The sequence below is a fragment of the Arachis ipaensis genome, chromosome B4, assembly GCF_059453495.1.
Source record: "Arachis ipaensis isolate K30076 ecotype BB chromosome B4, ASM5945349v1, whole genome shotgun sequence".
Lineage (NCBI taxonomy): Eukaryota > Viridiplantae > Streptophyta > Magnoliopsida > Fabales > Fabaceae > Arachis > Arachis ipaensis.
In genome coordinates, this window is record NC_142439.1 from 42,265,039 (window position 1) to 42,287,656 (window position 22,618).

Below are 22,618 nucleotides of genomic sequence, written 5' to 3' on the forward strand. Positions count from 1 at the left end.
AGATCACTTAGTTCATTGATGAACAAGGGAGGTTCAACTTCCCAAGTATCAATGCCAAATAATTTGGCATTTAGCTTCATGATTGCACCAAGAAACTTGGCAGTTTGCTCTTCAGTAACATCCTCATTCTCTTCAGAAGAGGAATACTCATCAGAGCTCATGAAGGGCATAAGGAGGTTCAATGGAATCTCTATGGTCTCTAGATGAGCCTCAGAGTCCTTTGGTTCCTCAGAGGGAAGCTCCTTATTGATCACTAGACGTCCCAGGAGGTCTTCCTCCTTGGGATTCACGTCCTCCTCTCCTTCTTTGGGTTCGGCCATGGTGCTTATGTCAATGGCCTTGCACTCTCCTTTTGGATTCTCTTCTGTATTGCTTGGGAGAGTACTAGGAGGGATTTCAGTGATCCTTTTACTCAGCTGGCCCACTTGTGCTTCCAGATTTCTAATGGAAGATCTTGTTTCATTCATGAAACTTACAGTGGCCTTAGATAGATCAGAGACTAAGTTTACTAAATTAGAAGTATTTTGTTCAGAGTTCTCTGTCTGTTGCTGAGTGGATGATGGAAAAGGTTTATTATTGTTAAACCTGTTTCTTCCACCATTATTAAAGCCTTGTTAAGGCTTTTGATCCTTCCATGAGAAATTTGGATGATTTCTCCATGATGAGTTATAGGTGTTTCCATAAGGTTCACCTAAGTAATTCACCTCTGCTATTGCAGGGTTCTCAGGATCATAAGCTTCTTCTTCATAAGAAGCCTCTTGAGTACTGTTGGATGCAGCTTGCATTCCATTCAGACTCTGAGAAATCATATTGACTTGCTGAGTCAATACTTTGTTCTGAGCCAATATGGCATTCAGAGTATCAACCTCAAGAACTCCCTTCTTCATAGGCGTCCCATTACTCACAGGATTCCTCTCAGAAGTGTACATGAACTGGTTATGAGCAACCATGTCAATGAGTTCTTGAGCTTCTGCAGGCATTTTCTTTAGGTGAATAGATCCACCTGCAGAGGTATCCAATGACATCTTTGATAGCTCAGATAAACCATCATAGAATATATCCAGGATGGTCCATTCTGAAAGCATGTCAGAAGGACACTTTTTGGTCAGTCCTTTGTATCTCTCCCAAGCTTCATAGAGGGATTCACCTTCTTTCTGTCTGAAGGTCTGAATGTCCACTCTAATCTTACTAAGCTTTTGAGGAGGAAAGAACTTTGCTAAGAAAGCCTTGACCAACTTATCCCATGAGTTCAGGCTATCCTTAGGTGGAGAATCCAACCAGAGTCTAGCTCTGTCTCTTACAGCAAAAGGGAAAAGCATGAGCCTGTAGACTTCAGGATCTACTCCATTAGTCTTTACAGTATCACATATTTGCAAGAATTCAGTTAAGAACTGAAAAGGATCTTCAGATGGAAGTCCATGAAACTTGCAGTTCTGCTGCATCAGAGAAACTAATTGAGGTTTCAGCTCAAAGTTGTTTGCTCGAATGGCAGGAATGGAGATGCTTCTTCCATGTAAATTGGAATTTGGTGCAGTAAAGTCACCAAGCATTCTCCTTGCATTGTTGTTGGGTTCGGCTGCCATCTCCTTTACTTGTTCAAAATTTTCAATCAAGTTGTCTCTGGATTGTTGTAATTTAGCTTCTCTTAATTTCCTCTTCAGAGTCCTTTCAGGTTCTGGATCAACTTCAACAAGAATGCCTTTTTCTCTATCCCTGCTCATAAGAAAGAGGAGAGAAAAAGAAAAGAAGAGGAATCCTCTATGTCACAGTAAAGAGGTCCCTTATTGTTAGTAGAAAAGAAGAAGAGAAAAATCTGAACTCAGAAAGAGAGAGAGGGTTCGGATTTTTGGTGGGTGAGGGAGAGATGTTAGTAGATGAATAAATAAGAAGAAGGAGATGAGAGAGAGAGAGAATTTTCAAAAACTATTTTTGAAAAAGAGTTAGTGATTTTTGAAAATGGTTTTTGAAAAAAATGTTAGTAATTTTCAAAAATTAAAATAAGAATTTAAAATAATTAGTTAATTAAAAAGAAATTTTGAAAAAGAGGGAGATATTTTCGAAAATTAGAGAGAGAGAGAGAGTTAGTTAGGTAGTTTTGAAAAAGATAAGAAACAAACAAAAAGTTTGTTAGTTAGTTGAAACAAAAATCAATTTTGAAAAGATAAGGAGATAAGAAGTTAGAAAAGATATTTTGAAATCAAATTTTGAAAAAGATAAGATAAGAAGATATTATTTTTGAAAAGATATGATTGAAGTTAGTTTTGAAAAAGATTTGATTTTTAAAATCACAATTAATGACTTGATTCACAAGAAATCACAAGATATGATTCTAGAACTTAAAGTTTGAATCTTTCTTAACAAGCAAGTAACAAACTTGAAATTTTTGAATCAAAACATTCATTAGTGATGTTATTTTCGAAAATTTGATATAAAAATAAGAAAAAGATTTTTGAAAAATATTTTTTTGGAATTTTCGAAAATAACTAAGAAATTTGAAAAAGATTTGATTTTTGAAAGAGATTTTGAAAAAGATAAGATTTTTAAAATTGAAAATTTGATTTGACTCATAAAAACAACTAGATTTTTAAAAAGTTTTGAAAAAGTCAAATCTAATTTTCGAAATTATGAGAGAGAAAAAGGGAAAGATATTTTTTTGATTTTTTGAATTTTTATGATGAGAGAGAAAAACAAGAAAAATGATGCAATGCATGAAAGTTATGGATCAAAACAATGAATGCATGCAAGAATGCTATGAATGTCAAGATGAACACCAAGAACACTATGAAGATCATGATGAACATCAAGAACACATTTTTGAAAAATTTTTAATGCAAAGAAAACATGCAAGACACCAAACATAGAATTCTTTAATGCTTAGACACCAAGAATTCAAGAATGCATATGAAAAACAAGAAAAGACACAAAACATGCAAATGCAAAGATCGAACAAGAAGACTCACCAAGAACAACTTGAAGATCATGAAGAACACTATGAATGCATGAAAATTTTCGAAAAATGCAAGATGCACATGCAATTGACACCAAACTTATAACATGACTCAAGACTCAAACAAGAAACACAAAAAATATTTTTGATTTTTATGATTTTCTAATTTTTTTGTATTTTCTTTTAATTTTTTTCGAAAATATTTGGGTAAAAGGAAGCAATGAATTCATAGTCCTCAATCAAAATCCTGGGAATTAGACATGGCTTAATAGCCAGCCAAGCTAAAACATGTTATATGAGACACTAGAATTCATTCTCAAAAATTTTGAAGAAAAATATATTTTTGAAAACATTTTTTTTCTTTTTTTTTTTGAAAATAAAATAAAAAGAAAATTACCTAATCTGAGCAACAGGATGAACCGTCAGTTGTCCATACTCAAACAATCCCCGGCAACGGCGCCAAAAACTTGGTATGCGAAATTGCTACTCAGGTTGTGAATTGTTGTTCGAAATTGATTCCCTGGCAATGGCACCAAAAAACGGATGCACAGAACCATGGTCTAAACATATCTTCACAACTTCGCATAACTAACCAGCAAGTGCACTGGGTCGTCCAAGTAATACCTTACGTGAGTAAGGGTCGAATCCCACGGAGATTGTCGGTATGAAGCAAGCTATGGTCACCTTATAAATCTCAGTCAGGCGGATATCAAATGGTTATGGAGTTTTCGAAAATAATTAATAAAAGAGGGATAGAGATACTTATGTAAATCACTGGTGAGAATTTCAGATAAGCGTATAGAGATGCGTTTGTTCCTCTGAACCTCTGCTTTCCTGCTATCTTCACTCAATCAGTCTTACTCCTTTCCATGGCTGGCTTTATGCAAGGGCATCACCGTTGTCAGTGGCTACATCCCCTCCTCTCAGTGAAAATGATCAACGCACCCTGTCACGGGACGGCTATCCATCTGTCGGTTCTCGATCATGCTAGAATAGGATTCACCCTCCTTTTGCGTCTGTCACTAACGCCCAGCACTCGCGAGTTTGAAGCTCGTCACAGTCATTCAATCATTGAATCCTACTCGGAATACCACAGACAAGGTTTACACTTTCCGGATTCTCTTGAATGCCGCCATCATTCTAGCTTACGCCACGAAGATTCTGATTAAGAGATCTAAGAGATACTCATTCAGTCGAAAGTAGAACGGAAGTGGTTGTCAGGCACGCGTTCATAGGGAATGATGATGATTGTCACGTTCATCACATTCAGGTTGAAGTGCGAATGAATATCTTAGAAGCGAAATAAGATGAATTGAATAGAAAACAGTAGTACTTTGCATTAATCTTTGAGGAACAGCAGAGCTCCACACCTTAATCTATGGAGTGTAGAAACTCTACCGTTGAAAATACATAAGTGATAATGGAGTTCATTGGTCTCGGCCCCAGAGGGGAACCGGAGTAACCAAGACTCTGAATACAATGATAAGAAGTTCTATTTATAATAAACTAGCTACTAGGGTTTACAAAAGTAAGTAATTGATGCATAAATCAACTTCCGGGGCCCACTTGGTGTGTGCTTGGGCTGAGCTTGAGTGTTGCACGTGTAGAGGTCCTTCTTAGAGTTGAATGCCAGCTTTTGTGCCAGTTTGGGCGTTCAACTCTGGTTTTGGCTCCTTTTCTGACGCTGGACGCCAGATTTGGACAGAAAGCTGGCGTTGAACGCCAGTTTACGTCATCTATTCTTGGCCAAAGTATGGACTATTATATATTGCTGGAAATTTCTGGATGTCTACTTTCCAACGCAATTGGAAGCGCGCCATTTCGAGTTCTGTAGCTCCAAAAAATCCACTTTGAGTGCAGGGAGGTCAGAATCCAACAGCATCAGCAGTCCTTCTTCAACCTCTGAATCTGATTTCTGCTCAAGTCCCTCAATTTCAGCCAGAAAATACCTAAAATCACAGAAAAATACACAAACTCATAGTAAAGTCCAGAAATATGAATTTAACATAAAAACTAATGAAAACATCCCTAAAAGTAACTAGATCCTACTAAAAACATACTAAAAACAATGCCAAAAAGCGTATAAATTATCCGCTCATCAGTACTCCTGACACTTGTGCCTACCAGCAGGCAGAGGTAGCTCTCCTCTCCATGACTTTTGACTATGAGGCGCTTAAGCGCGTGATTGCTACACCAGACGCTCCCTGGGTGATGAATTCGAACAACAAGAAGCCTAAGGGGATGCTATCCACATATCTGTGTAAGGAGGCTAGGACCTGGCAGCAGATATTTGCGCACTATGTCCTGCCTACCACTCACTTCTCAGAGATTCCGATGGATATGCTAGTTCTGATTGGGTGTGTCATGGAAGGGAAAGAGGTGTATTTCCCCCGGCTGATTAGGCATAGCATGTGGAGAGCTCATATTCATGGCTTGCTACTGTTTCCTACACTGGTTACTAGTTTAGCTGAGCTAGTTGATGTCCCGTGGGAGGACGATGACGTGACACCACCACCCCCAGATGATGACGACAAGGAAGTTACTATTCCATGGGGTGGATGGGTGCACGAGAAGCCCTCGACCAGACGTCGTTCTCGGGCTAGAGCGGTAGTTGAGGCCGCCAGACCCTCTTCCTCCACAGCAGCAGCAGAACACTCTTCTTCCACAGCAGCCGCAGCATCCTTGCCACCGCCACCACCAGCACCTGAGCCAACTTATCTGTTAGTGCAGCATTGATGAGCGGATAATTTATACGCTTTTTGGCATTGTTTTTAGTATGTTTTTAGTAGGATCTAGTTACTTTTAGGGATGTTTTCATTAGTTTTTATGTTAAATTCACATTTCTGGACTTTACTATGAGTTTGTGTGTTTTTCTGTGATTTCAGGTATTTTCTGGCTGAAATTGAGGGACTTGAGCAAAAATCAGATTCAGAGGTTGAAGAAGAACTGCTGATGCTGTTGGATTCTGACCTCCCTGCACTCAAAGTGGATTTTCTGGAGCTACAGAACTCAAAATGGCGCGCTTCTAATTGCGTTGGAAAGTAGACATCCAGGGCTTTCCAGAAATGTTTAATAGTCCATACTTTGGCCGAGTTTAGATGATGTAAAAGGGCGTTGAATGCCAGTTCTATGCTGCTGTCTGGAGTTAAACGCCAGAAACAAGTCACAAACCAGAGTTGAACACCAGAAATATGTTACAACCTGGCGTTCAACTCCAGAAAGAGCCTCTGCACGTGTAACATTCAAGCTCAGCCCAAGCACACACCAAGTGGGCCCCAGAAGTGGATTTATGCATCAATTACTTACTTCTGTAAACCCTAGTAGCTAGTTTATTATAAATAGGACCTTTTACTATTGTATTAGACATCTTTGGAATCATCTTTGGATCATCCTGGATTGTATTTTTGATCCTGTGATCACGTTTGAGGGCTGGCCTCTCGGCCATGCTTGAACCTTTCACTTATGTATTTTTAACGGTAGAGTTTCTACACTCCAGAGATTAAGGTGTGGAGCTCTGCTGTTCCTCAAAGATTAATGCAAAGTACTACTGTCTTTCTATTCAATTCAACTTATTCCACTTCTAAGATATCCATTCGCACCCAAGAACATGATGAATGTGAGGATTATGTGACGCTCATCATCATTCTCCCTTACGAACGCGTGCCTGACAAACACTTCCGTTCTACATGCAAACAAGCTAGAATGAATATCACTTGGATCTCTTAATCAGGATCTTCGTGGTATAAGTTAGAACCCAAGGATGGCCATTCCTGAGGTCTGGAAATTCTAAACCTTGTCTGTGGTATTCCGAGTAGGATCCGGGAAGGGATGGCTGTGACGTACTTCAAACTCGCGAGTGCTGGGCATAGTGACAGACGCAAAAGGATAGTAATTCCTATTCCAGTATGATCGAGAACCTCAAATGATTAGCCGTGCCGTGACAGAGCATTTGGACCATTTTCAAAAGAGGAGGGGATTGTAGGCACTGACAACGGTGATTACCTTGCATAAAGCTTGCCATGGAAAGGAGTAAGACTGATTGGATGAAGACAGCAGGAAAGCGGAGGTTCAGAGGAACGAATGCATCTCCATACGCTTATCTGAAATTCTCACCAGTGATTTACATAAGTGTTTCTATCTTTATTTTCTATTTATTTATTATTTATTTTCGAAAACCCCATTACTATTTTATATCCGCCTGACTGAGATTTACAAGGTGACCATAGCTTGCTTCATACCAACAATCTCCGTGGGATTCGACCCTTACTCACGTAAGGTATTACTTGGACGACCCAGTGCACTTGATGGTTAGTTGTATCGAAGTTGTGACAAATTATGAATTGAGATTAGAGCACCAAGTTTTTGGAGCCATTACCAGAGATCACAATTTCGTGCACCAAGTTTTTGGCGCCGTTGCCGGGGATTGTTCGAGTTTGGACAACTGACGGTTCATCTTGTTGCTCAGATTAGGTAATTTTCTTTTTGTTTTGTTTTCAAAAAATTTTTCAAAAATCTTTCATAAATTTTTCTCTTGTTTTCGAAAAAAAAAATGTTTTCAAAAATATATTTTTCTTCAGAATTTTTAAGAATGAATTCCAGTGTTTCATGAAGCATGTTGAAGCCTGGCTGGCTGTAAAGCCATATCCAAACTCCTTTGGGATTGGTCTTCAACTAATTACCTCAATGGATGTAATTCCATTCTAAAGCTTGGCTGGCTATTAAGCCATGCCTGACCCTTTGATTGGAGCTTTAGACTAAAGAGCATAAGATTCCTGGAATTCATATTAAAAATTTTGGAATCCTTATTTTTCTTTTTCAAAATGATTTTCGAAAAAAAATTAAAAGAAAATACAAAAAAAAAATCATAAAATCAAAAAAATCAAAAATATTTTGTGTTTCTTGTTTGAGTCTTGAGTCATGTTATAAGTTTGGTGTCAATTGCATGTGCATCTTTCATTTTTTCGAAAATTTCATGCATTCATAGTGTTCTTCATGATCTTCAAGTTGTTCTTGGTAAGTCTTCTTGTTTGATCTTTGCATTTGCATGTTTTGTGTCTTTTCTTGTTTTTCATATGCATTCTTGAATTCTTTATGTCTAAGCATTAAAGAATTCTAAGTTTGGTGTCTTGCATGTTTTCTTTGCATTAAAAATTTTTCAAAAATGTGTTCTTGATATTCATCATGATCTTCATAGTGTTCTTGGTGTTCATCTTGACATTCATAGCATTCTTGCATGCATCACATGTTTTGATCTAAAATTCTTATGCATTGCATAATTTTCATGTTTCTCTCTCATCATTAAAAATTCAAAAATCAAAAAAATATCTTTCCCTTTTTCTCTCTTAAAATTTCGAAAATTAGATTTGACTTTTTCAAAAAATTTTTAAAATCTAGTTGTTTTTATGAGTCAAATCAAATTTTCAATTTGAAAATCTTATCTTTTTCAAAAATCTTTTTCAAAAATCAAATCTTTTTCATTTTTCTTAAGTTATTTTTGAAAATTCAAAAAATATTTTTCAAAAATATTTTTCTTATTTTTATATCAAATTTTCGAAAATAACAATAACAATTAATGTTTTGATTCAAAAATTTCAAGTTTGTTACTTGCTTGTTAAGAAAGATTCAAACTTTAAGTTCTAGAATCATATCTTGTGATTTCTTGTGAATCAAGTCATTAATTGAGATTTTAAAAATCAAATCTTTTTCAAAAACTAATTTCTATCATATCTTTTCAAAAATATCTTCTTATCTTATCTTTTTCAAAATTGATTTTCAAAATTTGTTTCAACTAACTAACTAACTTTTTGTTTGTTTCTTATCTTTTTCAAAACCACCTAACTAACTCTTTCTCTCTCATTTTCAAAAATATCTTCCCCCTTTTTCAAAAATTTCTTTTTAATTAACCAATTATTTTAATTTTTTATTTTAATTTTCGAAAATTACTAACCTTTTTCAAAAACTATTTTCGAAAATCACTAACTCTTTTTAAAAATAATTTTTGAAAATTCTCTTCCTCTCTCATCTCCTTCTATTTATTTATTCATCTACTAACACTCCTCTTCACCTCACATCTCTGCTCCTATCATCACCTTTGTGTTTGGATTATCCATTCTTTTCTTCCACTCACACAGGGACCTCTATACTGTGGTATAAAGAATCCCTATTATTATTATTATTCTGTGCCCTCTTCTTTGTCATATGAGCAGGAGCAAAGACAAGAATATTCTTGTTGAAGCAGATCCAGAACCTGAAAGGACTCTGAAGAGAAAACTAAGAGAAGCTAAATTACAACAATCCAGAGATAACCCTACAGAAATTTTTGAACAAGAAGAGGAGATGGCAGCCGAAAATAATAATAATGCAAGGAGGATGCTCGGTGACTTTACGGCACCTAATTCCAATTTACATGGAAGAAGCATCTCCATCCCTACCATTGGAGCAAACAATTTTGAGCTGAAACCTCAGCTAGTTTCTCTGATGCAGCAGAACTGCAAGTTTCATGGACTTCCATCTGAAGATCCTTTTCAGTTCTTAACTGAATTCTTGCAGATATGTGATACTGTTAAGACTAATGGAGTAGATCCTGAAGTCTACAGGCTCATGCTTTTCCCTTTTGCTGTAAGAGACAGAGCTAGAATATGGTTGGACTCTCAACCCAAAGACAGCCTGAACTCTTGGGATAAGCTGGTCACGGCTTTCTTAGCCAAGTTCTTTCCTCCTCAAAAGCTGAGCAAGCTTAGAGCTGATGTTCAAACCTTCAGACAAAAAGAAGGTGAATCCCTCTATGAAGCTTGGGAAAGATACAAACAGCTGACCAAAAAGTATCCTTCTGACATGCTTTCAGAATGGACCATCCTGGATATATTCTATGATGGTTTATCTGAGCTATCAAAGATGTCATTGGATACTTCTGCAGGTGGATCCATTCACCTAAAGAAAACGCCTGCAGAAGCTCAAGAACTCATTGACATGGTTGCTAATAACCAGTTCATGTACACTTCTGAGAGGAATCCTGTGAGTAACGGGACGCCTCAGAAGAAGGGAGTTCTCGAAGTTGATACTCTGAATGCCATATTGGCTCAGAATAAAATATTGACTCAGCAAGTCAATATGATTTCTCAGAGTCAGAATGGAATGCAAGCTGCATCCAACAGTACTCAAGAGGCTTCTTATGAAGAAGAAGCTTATGATCCTGAGAACCCTGCAATAGCAGAGGTAAATTACATGGGTGAACCATATGGAAACACCTATAATCCATCATGGAGAAATCATCCAAATCTCTCATGGAAGGATCAAAGGCCTCAACAAGGCTTTAATAATGGTGGAAGAAACAGGTTTAACAATAATAAACCCTTTCCATCATCCACTCAGCAACAGACAGAGAACTCTGAACAAAATACCTCTAATTTAGCAAACTTAGTCTCTGATCTATCCAAGACCACTGTAAGTTTCATGAATGAAACAAGGTCTTCCATTAGAAATTTGGAAGCACAAGTGGGCCAGCTGAGTAAAAGGATCACTGAAATCCCTCCTAGTACTCTCCCAAGAAATACAGAAGAGAATCCAAAAGGAGAGTGCAAGGCCATTGACGTAAGCACCATGGCCGAACCTGTAAGGAAAGGAGAGGACATGAATCCCAAGGAGGAAGACCTCCTGGGATGTCCAGTGATCAATAAGGAGCCTCCCTCTGAGGAACCAAAGGACTCTGAGGCTCATCTAGAGACCATAGAGATTCCATTCAACCTCCTTATGCCATTCATGAGCTCTGATGAGTATTCCTCCTCTGAAGAGAATGAGGATGTTATTGAAGAGCAAGCTGCCAAGTTCCTTGGTGCAATCATGAAGCTAAATGCCAAATTATTTGGTATTGAAACTTGGGAAGATGAACCTCCCTTGTTCACCAATGAACTAAGTGATCTGGATCAACTGACATTGCCCCAGAAGAGACAGGATCCTGGAAAGTTCATAATACCTTGTACCATAGGCACCATGATCTTTAAGGCTCTGTGTGACCTTGGTTCAGGAATAAACCTCATGCCCCTCTCTGTAATAGAGAAACTGGGAATCTATGGGGTACAAGCTACTAAAATCTCATTAGAGATGGCAGACAATTCAAGAAAACAGGCTTATGGACAAGTAGAGGACGTGTTAATAAAGGTTGAAGGCCTTTACATCCCTGCTGATTTCATAGTTCTGGATACTGGAAAGGAAGAGGATGAATCCATCATCCTAGGAAGACCTTTCCTAGCCACAGCAAGAGCTGTGATTGATGTGGACAGAGGAGAATTGATCCTTCAATTAAATAAGGACAACCTTGTGTTTACAACTCAAGGATCTCTCTCTGCATCCATGGAGAGGAAGCAGAAACAGCTTCTCTCAAAGCAGAGTCAACCAAAGCCCCCACAGTCAAACTCTAAGTTTGGTGTTGGGAGGCCACAACCAAACTCTAAGTTTGGTTCAAACCCCCATATCCAAACTCTAAGTTTGGTGTTGGGAAGTCTCAACAAAGCTCTGCACATCTGTAAGGCTCCATGAGAGCCCACTGTCAAGCTATTGACATTAAAGAAGCGCTTGTTGGGAGGCAACCCAATGTTTAATTATCTAATTTTATTTTTGTTTTTCATGTTTTATTAGGTTCATGATCATGTGGAGTCACAAAATAAATATAAAAATTAAAAACGGAATCAAAAACAGCAGAAGAAAAATCACACCCTGGAGGAAGACCTTATTGGCGTTTAAACGACAGTAAGAAGCATGTTTTGGGCGTTCAACGCCAGAACAGAGCATGGTTCTGGCGCTGAACGCCATAAATGGGCAGCATCTGGGCGTTTGAACGCCAGAAATGCACCCTGGAGGAGAGCTGGCGCTGAACGCCCAGAACAAGCATGGTTCTGGCGTTCAACGCCAGAAATAGGCTACAAATGGGCGTTCCACGCCCAGAACAAGCACCAACCTGGCGCTGAACGCCCAGAGTTGTGTGCAAGGGCATTTTACATGCCTAATTTGGTGCAAGGTTGTAAATCCTTGAACACCTCAGGATCTGTGGACCCCACAGGATCCCCACCTACCTCCACTCACTTCTTCTCACCCCTCTTTCACACAATCCCATAAACACTCTTCCCCAAAACCCTTCACCACTCACATCCATCCACTCTTCCCCATAAACCTACCTCATAAACTCCACCTACCTTCAAAATTCAAAATCAATTTCCCACCCGAACCCACCCTAAATGGCCGAACCTTAACCCCCCCTCCCTTCCCTATATAAAGCCTTCCATTCTTCCTCATTTTCACACAACACAACCCTCTCTTCTCTTCTTGGCCGAAACACACCTCCCCCCTCTTCTCCATCTTTTCTTCTTCTTCTTCTTCTTCATCTTTTCTTTCTTCTCTTGCTCGAGGGCGAGCAAAATTCTAAGTTTGATGTGGTAAAAGCATAAGCTTTTTGTTTTTCCATTACCATTGATACCTAAGACCGGAGAATCCTCTAGAAAAGGGAAAGGGAAGACAAAAGCTTCCACCTCCGAGTCATGGGAGATGGAAAGGTTCATCTCCAAAGCCCATTAGGACCACTTCTATGATGTTGTGGCCAAGAAGAAGGTGATCCCTGAGGTCCCTTTCAAACTCAAAAGAAATGAGTATCCGGAGATCCGACATGAAATTCAAAGAAGAGGTTGGGAAGTTCTAACAAACCCCATCCAACAAGTCGGCATCCTAATGGTTCAAGAGTTCTATGCTAATGCATGGATCACTAGGAACCATGATCAAAGTAAGAACCCGAACTCAAAGAATTATCTCACCATGGTTCGGGGGAAATACTTAGATTTTAGTTTGGAAAATGTGAGGTTGGCGTTCAACTTGCCAAACATGGAAGAGAACGCACGCCCCTACACAAGGAGAGTCAACTTTGATCAAAGGTTGGACCAAGTCCTCATGGACATATGTGTAGAAGGAGCTCAATGGAAGATTGACTCAAAAGGCAAACCGGTTCAACTAAGAAGACTGGACCTTAAGCCTGTAGCTAGAGGATGGTTGGAGTTTATTCAATGCTCAATCATTCCCACTAGCAACCAGTCTGAAGTTACTATAGACCGGGCCATCATGATCCATAGCATCATGATTCGAGAAGAGGTGGAAGTTCATGAGATTATACCTCAAGAACTCTACAAGGTGGTTGACAAGTCCTCCACTATGGCAAGGTTAGCCTTTCCTCACCTCATTTTCCACCTATGCAATTCGGCTGGGATTGACATAGAGGGAGATATCCTCATTAAAGAGGACAAGCCCATCACTAAGAAAAAGATGGAGCAAGCAAGAGAGCCCATTCATGGAGCTCAAGAGGCACATGAATCTCATCACCGTGAGATCCCAGAGATGCCTCAAATGCATTTTGCTCCACAAAACTATTGGGAGCAAATCAACACCTCCCTAGGAGAACTAAGCTCCAACATGGGACAATTAAGGGTGGAACATCAAGAGCACTCCATCATCCTTCATGAAATTAGAAGAAGATCAAAAAGTAATGAGGGAGGAGCAACAAAGACAAGGAAGAGACATAGAAGAGCTCAAGGACATCATTGGTTCCTCAAGAAGGAAACGCCACCATCACTAAAGTGGACTCATTCCTTGTTCTTCCTTTCTCTGTTTTTCGTTTTCTCTATGTTAAGTGCTTATCTATGTTTGTGTCTTCATTACATGATCACTAGTAGTTAGTAACTTTGTCTTAAAGTTATGAATGTCCTATGAATCCATCACCTCTCTTAAATAAAAACTGTTTTAATTCAAAAGAACAAGAAGTACATGAGTTTCGAATTTATCCTTGAACTTAGTTTAATTATATTGATGTGGTGACAATGCTTCTTGTTTTCTGAATGTATGCTTGAACAGTGCATATGTCTTTTGAAGTTGTTGTTTAAGAATGTTAAATATGTTGGCTCTTGAAAGAATGATGACAAGGAGACATGTTATTTGATAATCTGAAAAATCATAAAAATGATTCTTGAAGCAAGAAAAAGCAGCAAAAAACAAAGCTTGCAGAAAAAAATATAATAGCGAAAAAAAAAGAGAAAAAGCAAGCAGAAAAAGTCAATAACCCTTAAAACCAAAAGGCAAGGGCAAATAAAAAGGATCCCAAGGCTTTGAGCATCAGTGGATAGGAGGGCCTAAAGGAATAAAATCCCGGTCTAAGCGGCAAAACCAAGCTGTCCCTAACCATGTGCTTGTGGCGTGTAGGTGTCAAGTGAAAACTTGAGACTGAGCGGTTAAAGTCAAGGTCCAAAGCAAAAGAAGAGTGTGCTTAAGAACCCTGGACACCTCTAATTGGGGACTTTAGCAAAGCTGAGTTACAATCTGAAAAGGTTCACCCAATTATGTGTCTGTGGCATTTATGCATCCGGTGGTAATACTGGAAAACAAAGTGCTTAGGGCCACGGCCAAGACTCATAAAATAGCTGTGTTCAAGAATCATCATACTGAACTAGGAGAGTCAATAACACTATCTAAACTCTGAGTTCCTATAGAAGCCAATCATTCTGAACTTCAATGAATAAAGTGAGATGCCAAAACTATTCAAGAGGCAAAAAGCTCTAAGTCCCGCTCATTTAATTGGAGCTATGTTTCATTGATAGTTTGGAATTTATAGTATATTCTCTTCTTTTTATCCTATTTGATTTTCAGTTGCTTGGGGACAAGCAACAATTTAAGTTTGGTGTTGTGATGAGCGGATAATTTATACGCTTTTTGGCATTGTTTTTAGTATGTTTTTAGTAGGATCTAGTTACTTTTAGGGATGTTTTCATTAGTTTTTATGTTAAATTCACATTTCTAGACTTTACTATGAGTTTGTGTGTTTTTCTATGATTTCAGGTATTTTCTGGCTGAAATTGAGTGACTTGAGCAAAAATCAGATTCAGAGGTTGAAGAAGGACTGCTGATGCTGTTGGATTCTGACCTCCATGCACTCAAAGTGGATTTTCTGGAGCTACAGAACTCAAAATGGCGCGCTTCCAATTGCGTTGGAAAGTAGACATCCAGGGCTTTCCAGAAATGTATAATAGTTCATACTTTGGCCGATTTTAGACGATGTAAAAGGGCGTTGAACGCCAATTCTACGCTGCTGTCTGGAGTTAAACGCCAGAAACAAGTCACAAACCAGAGTTGAACGCCAGAAATATGTTACAACCTGGCGTTCAACTCCAGAAAGAGCCTCTGCACGTGTAACATTCAAGCTCAGCTCAAGCACACACCAAGTGGGCCTCGGAAGTGGATTTATGCATCAATTACTTACTTCTGTAAACCCTAGTAGCTAGTTTATTATAAATAGGACCTTTTACTATTGTATTAGACATCATTGGAATCATCTTTGGATCATCCTGGATTGTATTTTTGATCCTGTGATCACGTTTGAGGGCTGGCCTCTCGGCCATGCCTGAACCTTTCACTTATGTATTTTTAACGGTAGAGTTTCTACACTCCATAGATTAAGGTGTTGAGCTCTGCTGTTCCTCAAAGATTAATGCAAAGTACTACTGTCTTTCTATTCAATTCAACTTATTCTGCTTCTAAGATATCCATTCGCACCCAAGAACATGATGAATGTGATGATTATGTGACGCTCATCATCATTCTCCCTTACGAACGCGTGCCTGACAAATACTTCCGTTCTACATGCAAACAAGCTAGAATGAATATCTCTTGGATCTCTTAATCAGGATCTTCGTGGTATAAGTTAGAACCCATGGATGGCCATTCCTGAGGTCCGGAAAGTCTAAACCTTGTCTGTGGTATTCCGAGTAGGATCCGGGAAGGGATGGCTGTGACGTACTTCAAACTCGCGAGTGCTGGGCGTAGTGACAGACGCAAAAGGATAGTAAATCGTATTCCAGTATGATCGAGAACCTCAAATGATTAGTCGTGCTGTGACAGAGCATTTGGACCATTTTCAAAAGAGGAGGGGATTGTAGCCACTGACAACGGTGATGCCCTTGCATAAAGCTTGCCATGGAAAGGAGTAAGACTGATTGGATGAAGACAGCAGGAAAGCGGAGGTTCAGAGGAACGAATGCATCTCCATACGCTTATCTGAAATTCTCACCAGTGATTTACATAAGTGTTTCTATCTTTATTTTCTATTTATTTATTATTTATTTTCGAAAACCCCATTACTATTTTATATCCGCCTGACTGAGATTTACAAGGTGACCATAGCTTGCTTCATACCAACAATCTCCGTGGGATTCGACCCTTACTCACGTAAGGTATTACTTGGACGACCCAGTGCGCTTGCTGGTTAGTTGTATCGAAGTTGTGACAAATTATGAATTGAGATTAGAGCACCAAGTTTTTGGAGCCATTACCAGAGATCACAATTTCGTGCACCAAGCATCTTCTTCACTTCATGGTGCGCTTTGAGCGTCGTTTCATGCGACGTCTTGACCGCATAGACTAGGTATTCGCATCACAGGGTATTGAGCTCCCTCCACTTCTAGACTCTCCCGCCTCTGACGAGCAGGATCAGGAGGAGGAGCATAGTGAGGAGCCGACACAGCAAGAGGCACCACCAGAGACGCAGGCCACCACTGAGGTCCAACAGCCTCCTGAGGTCCAACATGACATTCCTGAGCCATAGCCAGTACCACCTCCAGTCCTATAGCCTGAGCATGAGCCACAGCCTGGTGCGATTGTTGACCCCCATCCCGAGCTTCAGTAGTAGCATCGAGGACGATGCTTGATTCTAAAGTGTGGGGAGGTCACTGTTCGTGATCAGTGTTTACATTTATGTGGTGAACTTACAGACCTCTATTCCTATTTGCTACTACTTTATTTTGTTTTATTCCGCACTTTATGTTTTAGATCATTTTGGGATTACTGTACATATTTGCTATTGTGGATACTCTTGTTTTGGTTGTTGCACACACACACACACACACACACACACACACACACACACATATATATATATATATATATATATATATATTATATATATATATATATATATATATATATATGTTTTGCATCTTAGTTGTTGATTGTGATTAGAAAATTTCTGGATTGCTGAAAATCTAGTCAACCCTTTTTATATAAGAAATGTGTTTTGATTGAAAAAGGGGTAAACTAAGAGAATTTTTAAAATTTTTCTAAATCACAATATTGCATTAGAATAAGCTTAGTCAATATGATGAAAATTTCCAAGAAACTCATTTTTAGGGAACCACCCCAATTGGTTGAAATTTTTTTAGAACTTGCTTGAGTTATACACGTTGTGGATCATGTTTTGAGCAAAGATATATATATATATATATATATATATATATATATATATATATATATATATATGTTTGGCATCTTAGTTGTTGATTGTGATTAGAAAATTTCTGGATTGCTGAAAATCTAGTCAACCCTTTTTATATAAGAAATGTGTTTTGATTGAAAAAGGGGTAAACTAGGAGATTTTTTAAAATTTTTCTAAATCACAATATTGCATTAGAATAAGCTTAGTCAATATGATGAAAATTTCCAAGAAACTCTTTTTCAGGGAACCACCCCAATTGGTTGAAATTTTTTTAGAACTTGCTTGAGTTATACATGTTGTGGATCATGTTTTGAGCAAAGAACACAAGCATGTGAGATTTGAGCCTAATTGTGTGGTTATATCATACATAACCACTTACTTCCATTCTTGTGTGCATTATTCTCCTCCTATGATTGTAATCCTTAATTTGTTTGATTCTTTATGTCCATTAATTTATGTATACATGCATTTATATGATTGAGGCCATTGTTCAAATAGCTCACTTACCCAATTAAACCTACCTTTCATCTTCCATTGCTAGCCAATCTTGAGCCTATGCTTAACCCATTTGTTCTTAATTGTAGCACATTACAAGCCTAAGTGAAAAATAATAAATGTTCTGAATTTGGATCTTTGATTAGCTTACACTAGTGAGAGTGTTCATCAATTGATTTGGGAAGTTGGAAACATGGGGTAGAGATAAAAGTGTGTTTATTGAAAAATCTTGGGAATTGAGTACATGCTCATGTATTAATCATATGTAAACCGTATGCATTGATATTTTCGTATATATATTTTGCAAAAAAAAAAAAGAGATAGAAAAAAGGAAGAAAAAGAAAAGCAATAGAAAGGGGACAAAATACCCCAAAGTGAAGTTCAATAATAATCAATGCATATGTGTGGTGATCAAAAAGAAAATACATGAGTGTGTGAAAAAAGTGAAGAATGGGTAGTTAGGTTTGTTTAGAATTGTATAGGTTGTCATAGGTTAGGTGGGAAGTTTAAGTTAATCAAAGATTCGAATTTCTAGCTCACTTAACCATATGCATCCTACCTTGACCCTAGCCCCATTACAACCTATGGGAAAGACCTCATGATATTTGTATGCATGCATAAAGTAATTGTTGATTGTTAGATGAAAAACAATTCTTGGAAAGCATGAGTAGGGGAGAATTGAGTGAATCAACCCCATACACTTGAGTGCCTAGAGCGGATATACATCTGGTGAGGGTTCGATTTCTCAATTACATGTTTCCACCCATGATCATCTTTTCTTGCAAGTTTGTGAACTCTTTCAATGATTCAATCCAATTGTGGTTTGCTTGATTGCTAATACCTTGGCCCTTGTGCTTGTATGCGTATTCTTGGAGATTGATTTATTTTGACTAAGCCATTGCATCATGTAAATAGATTGCATTTAGTAGTTGCATTGAATAAATGTTAATACCCTTTTGCTTCCTCTTGATTTTAGCATGAGGACATGCTTAGTTTAAGTGTGGGGAGATTTGATAAACTCCGATTTCGTAATTTATCTTGTGCTTATTTTGGGAGATTTTCTCACCTTTTCTCACATTTATTCAATGAAATAGCATGGTTTTGTAATTCTCCCTTAAATTTTGCTTAAGTGTAAAAACATGCTTTTTAGGCTCTAAATTGGTAATTTTAATTCACTTTAATTCCATTTGATACCTTGATGTGTTTGATGAGTGATTTCAGGATTCATAAGGCAAGTATTGGATGGAAGAAATGAGGAGAAAAGCATACAAAAAGGGAGAATGCATGAAGAAACAAAAATTGGGAATGCACCAAAGGACGCGCACGCGTACATGCCGCATCTGCGCGGGTTGAAAAGTTGCCAATCGACGCGCGCGCGCACATGGCGCGCGCGCGCACATGGCGCGCACGCGCCGATACTCTCACGTGGCCCACTTGAAGGCGAAACGCTGGGGGCAATTTCTGAGCTGCCCAGGCCCAAATCCAACTTGTTTCTGAGTGTATTTCATGCAGAATTGAAGTCTAAGCAAAGGGGGGGCGGGAAATTAGTTTAGCCAACATGAGCCTTTAGTTAGATTTCTAGAGAGAGAAGCTCCCTCTTCTCTCTAGAATTAGGTTAGGATTAGGTTAGATTATCTTAATTTCATGTTTAATTACTTGATCTCATCTTGCTTCTTTGATAATTTCTCATTTCTACATCTTGATTCTCTTAGTTTTTATGTTAATTCCTCATTTTTCTCTCTTTTGTGATGATGACTCATGTTGGATTTGTTTACATTTAATGCAATTTTGATGTTGATGTTTCTTTAATTGATGAATTGAGTTGTGACCTCACTTTTCTTGCAATTAATAGTGGTAGATTTTAGTATTCTTGCAATTTATGATGTTGACTTTTATTGCATTCTAAGTGTTTGATGAAATTCTCTCTTTAGTTTTTGAGTAGTTTTGTCAACTCTTGGCCTAAGCCAAGGGACTTGAGTGATCTTGAGTCTTTGGACATAATGGATTTGGTGATTTGAGAACCCTTGGTGATCAATTTGAAGCCCATTGATGCTAACCCACTACTAAGTCAATTAGTGGGTAGGTTAGGACTTAAGGGTGGATGTGATCAAGCCTATTTGAGATACTTCAAGTCTAGGAGTAAATGTTACGTACTTAAGTCTTCGAGAAGTAGACTTAATGGGTTGGCCTCTCATAATTGTCAATAATTGGTTTGTTGACTTTGATGATGATTGACGTCGGGTTTTCTACCAGTAAAGAAATTCATAGAAATGGTTGCGTTGTAGATATAGTTTCTAAACCGGAAAAAATCCCTTCGTACAAACGTGTTGGGTGTCACAAGTAACAAATCCCTTTAAAAATTGTTAACCGAGTATTCAAACCTCGGGTCATCTTCTCAAGGAACTGCGAGGAAGTATGTTCTTATTATTGGCTATAAAGGTTATAATCGGGGTTTAGAAGGTGAGAAGCAAGTAATTTAAATGACGAGTGAATTAAATGGCAATTAAGAATAAATAATAACTGTAAAGCAACTTTTAGCAAGGTAGAGAAATTAGAGGTCCAACTTAGTTATCTCTCTCTACAATAATGAAAGTTGAATCTAAACTCCACTTGGTCAACCTTCACCAGGGCAAAGGAAAGTCAAGGGACTAATTAAATTGACTTTTGAATCCTAATTATTTCCTCAGAAAAGGTTGGGATTATTTAAGTTCAGCTCAATTAGCAAGATAATGATTATCAATTATGTTGAGTTTAATAACTGTTGAGTTACTAAATTCTTAACCAGAACCAAAAGGGGAAAAGTAAAATTGCTGGAATGATAAAGAGGTCCTTAGATGGGAAGCAATGGTAACTTAAATCAAAGAGAACAATCATAAACTGAAAATACCTCAATTATCATTAATTCAAATAACAGTCTGTAACATGAAAGAATTCATAAATCAAATTATAATAATCAATTCAAATGTTGGAATAAATAAATAGACGTAATACTAAAAGAACATTAAACCTGGGATCCAGAGTTACTCTTAAAACAAGAAGAAATCCTAAATCCTAAAAGAGAGAGAGAAGATCTCCCTCTCAACTAAATCTAAATCATTGAAAGGTAAAAATATGCGAGCTCCTCTTGAATGGAAGCATTCGCACACTTTATAACCTCTGGTCTATGCTGTCTGTACTTGGATCTGGGCCAAAAAGGGCTTCAGAATTCGCTGGGGGCGTATTCTGTAATTTCTGGTGCGTGGCCTCTGTCATGCGTCCGAGTGGGTCACGCGGTCGCGTCATTCGGAGCTTTTCCTTGCCACGCGGTTGCGTCAGTCATGCTACCGCGTCATATGCGTTCTGCTTAAGTTGCGCGGTCGCGTCAGTCATGCGGCCGCGTCGCTGCTGATTCGTGCTTGGCACGCGATCGCGTCATCCATGCGATCGCATGGATACCAGTTTCTTTAAAGCTCCGTTTTGCTTTCTTCTTCCATTTTTGTATGTTTCCTTTTTCATCTTTTAAGTCATTCTGCCTTAGAAAATCTGAAACTACTCAACACACTAATCACGGCATCGAATGGAAATAAAGGTAATTAAAATAATTAATTTTTAAAGCTTAGGAAACATGTTTTTCACAACATGACATAATAAGGAAGGGAAAGTAAACCCATGCAATTAATGTGAATAAATAGGTGAAGAGTTGAATAAATCACTCTAATTAAGCACAAAAGAACTCATGAAATATGGGTTTATCAGTGATCTCAAGTACCCAAGTCTTAGCCAAGAGTTCTTTATTTTGCTTTCTTTACTTACTCACTCAGTTTACTTTCTTGCCATATCATAAACAAAACCCCTCTTTTACCCCATCATAGCCAATACGCATGCACTTCATTGTTTCCTAGGGAGACGACCCGGAGTCCAAATACTCCGGTTATTTCTTAATTGGGGATTGTTCTTTGTGACAACCTAAAAATTTAATTTGATTTTAGGATTAACTATTATAGAAAAAAGGAAGAAAAAGAAAAGTAATAGAAAGGGGACAAAATGCCCCAAAATGAAGTTCAATAATAATCAATGTATATGTGTGGTGATCAAAAAGAGAATACATGAGTGTGTGAGAAAAGTGAAGAATGGGTAGTTAGGTTTGTTTAGAATTGTATAGGTTGTCATAGGTTTGGTGGGAAGTTTAAGTTAATCAAAGATTCGAATTTTAAGCTCACTTAACCATATGCATCCTACCTTGACCCTAACCCCATTACAACCTATGGGAAAGACCTCATGATATTTGTATGCATGCATAAAGTAATTGTTGATTGTTAGATGAAAAATAATTCTTGGAAAGCATGAGTAGGGGAGAATTGAGTGAATCAACCCCATACACTTGAGTGCCTAGAGCGGATATACATCCGGTGAGGGTTCGATTGCTCAATTACATGTTTCCACCCATGATAATCTTTTCTTGCAAGTTTGTGAACTCTTTCAATGATTCAATCCAATTGTGGTTTGCTTGATTGCTAATACCTTGACCCTTGTGCTTGTATGCGTATTCTTGGAGATTGATTTATTTTGACTAAGCCATTGCATCATGTAGATAGATTGCATTTAGTAGTTGCATTGAATAAATGTTAATACCCTTTTGCTTCCTCTTGATTTTAGCATGAGGACATGCTTAGTTTATGTGTGGGGAATTTTGATAAACCCCGATTTCGTGATTTATCTTGTGCTTATTTTGGGGGATTTTGTCACCTTTTCTCACATTTATTCAATGAAATAGCATGGTTTTGTAATTCTCCCTTGAATTTTGCTTAAGTGTAAAAACATGGTTTTTAGGCTATAAATTGGTAATTTTAATTCACTTTAATTCCATTCGATGACTTGATGTGTTTGATGAGTGATTTCAGGAT

The 22,618-nt window shown here is 38.0% G+C and overlaps 1 non-coding gene across 1 annotated transcript; it reads left to right on the plus strand.

Moving 5' to 3' along the window:
• The first annotated feature begins 1,080 nt into the window (after positions 1 to 1,080).
• LOC148567323 (small nucleolar RNA R71) lies at positions 1,081 to 1,187 on the plus strand. Its single transcript, XR_015882911.1, has one exon. It is a non-coding gene; the product is annotated as a small nucleolar RNA R71 (small nucleolar RNA).
• Positions 1,188 to 22,618: the final 21,431 nt, after the last annotated feature.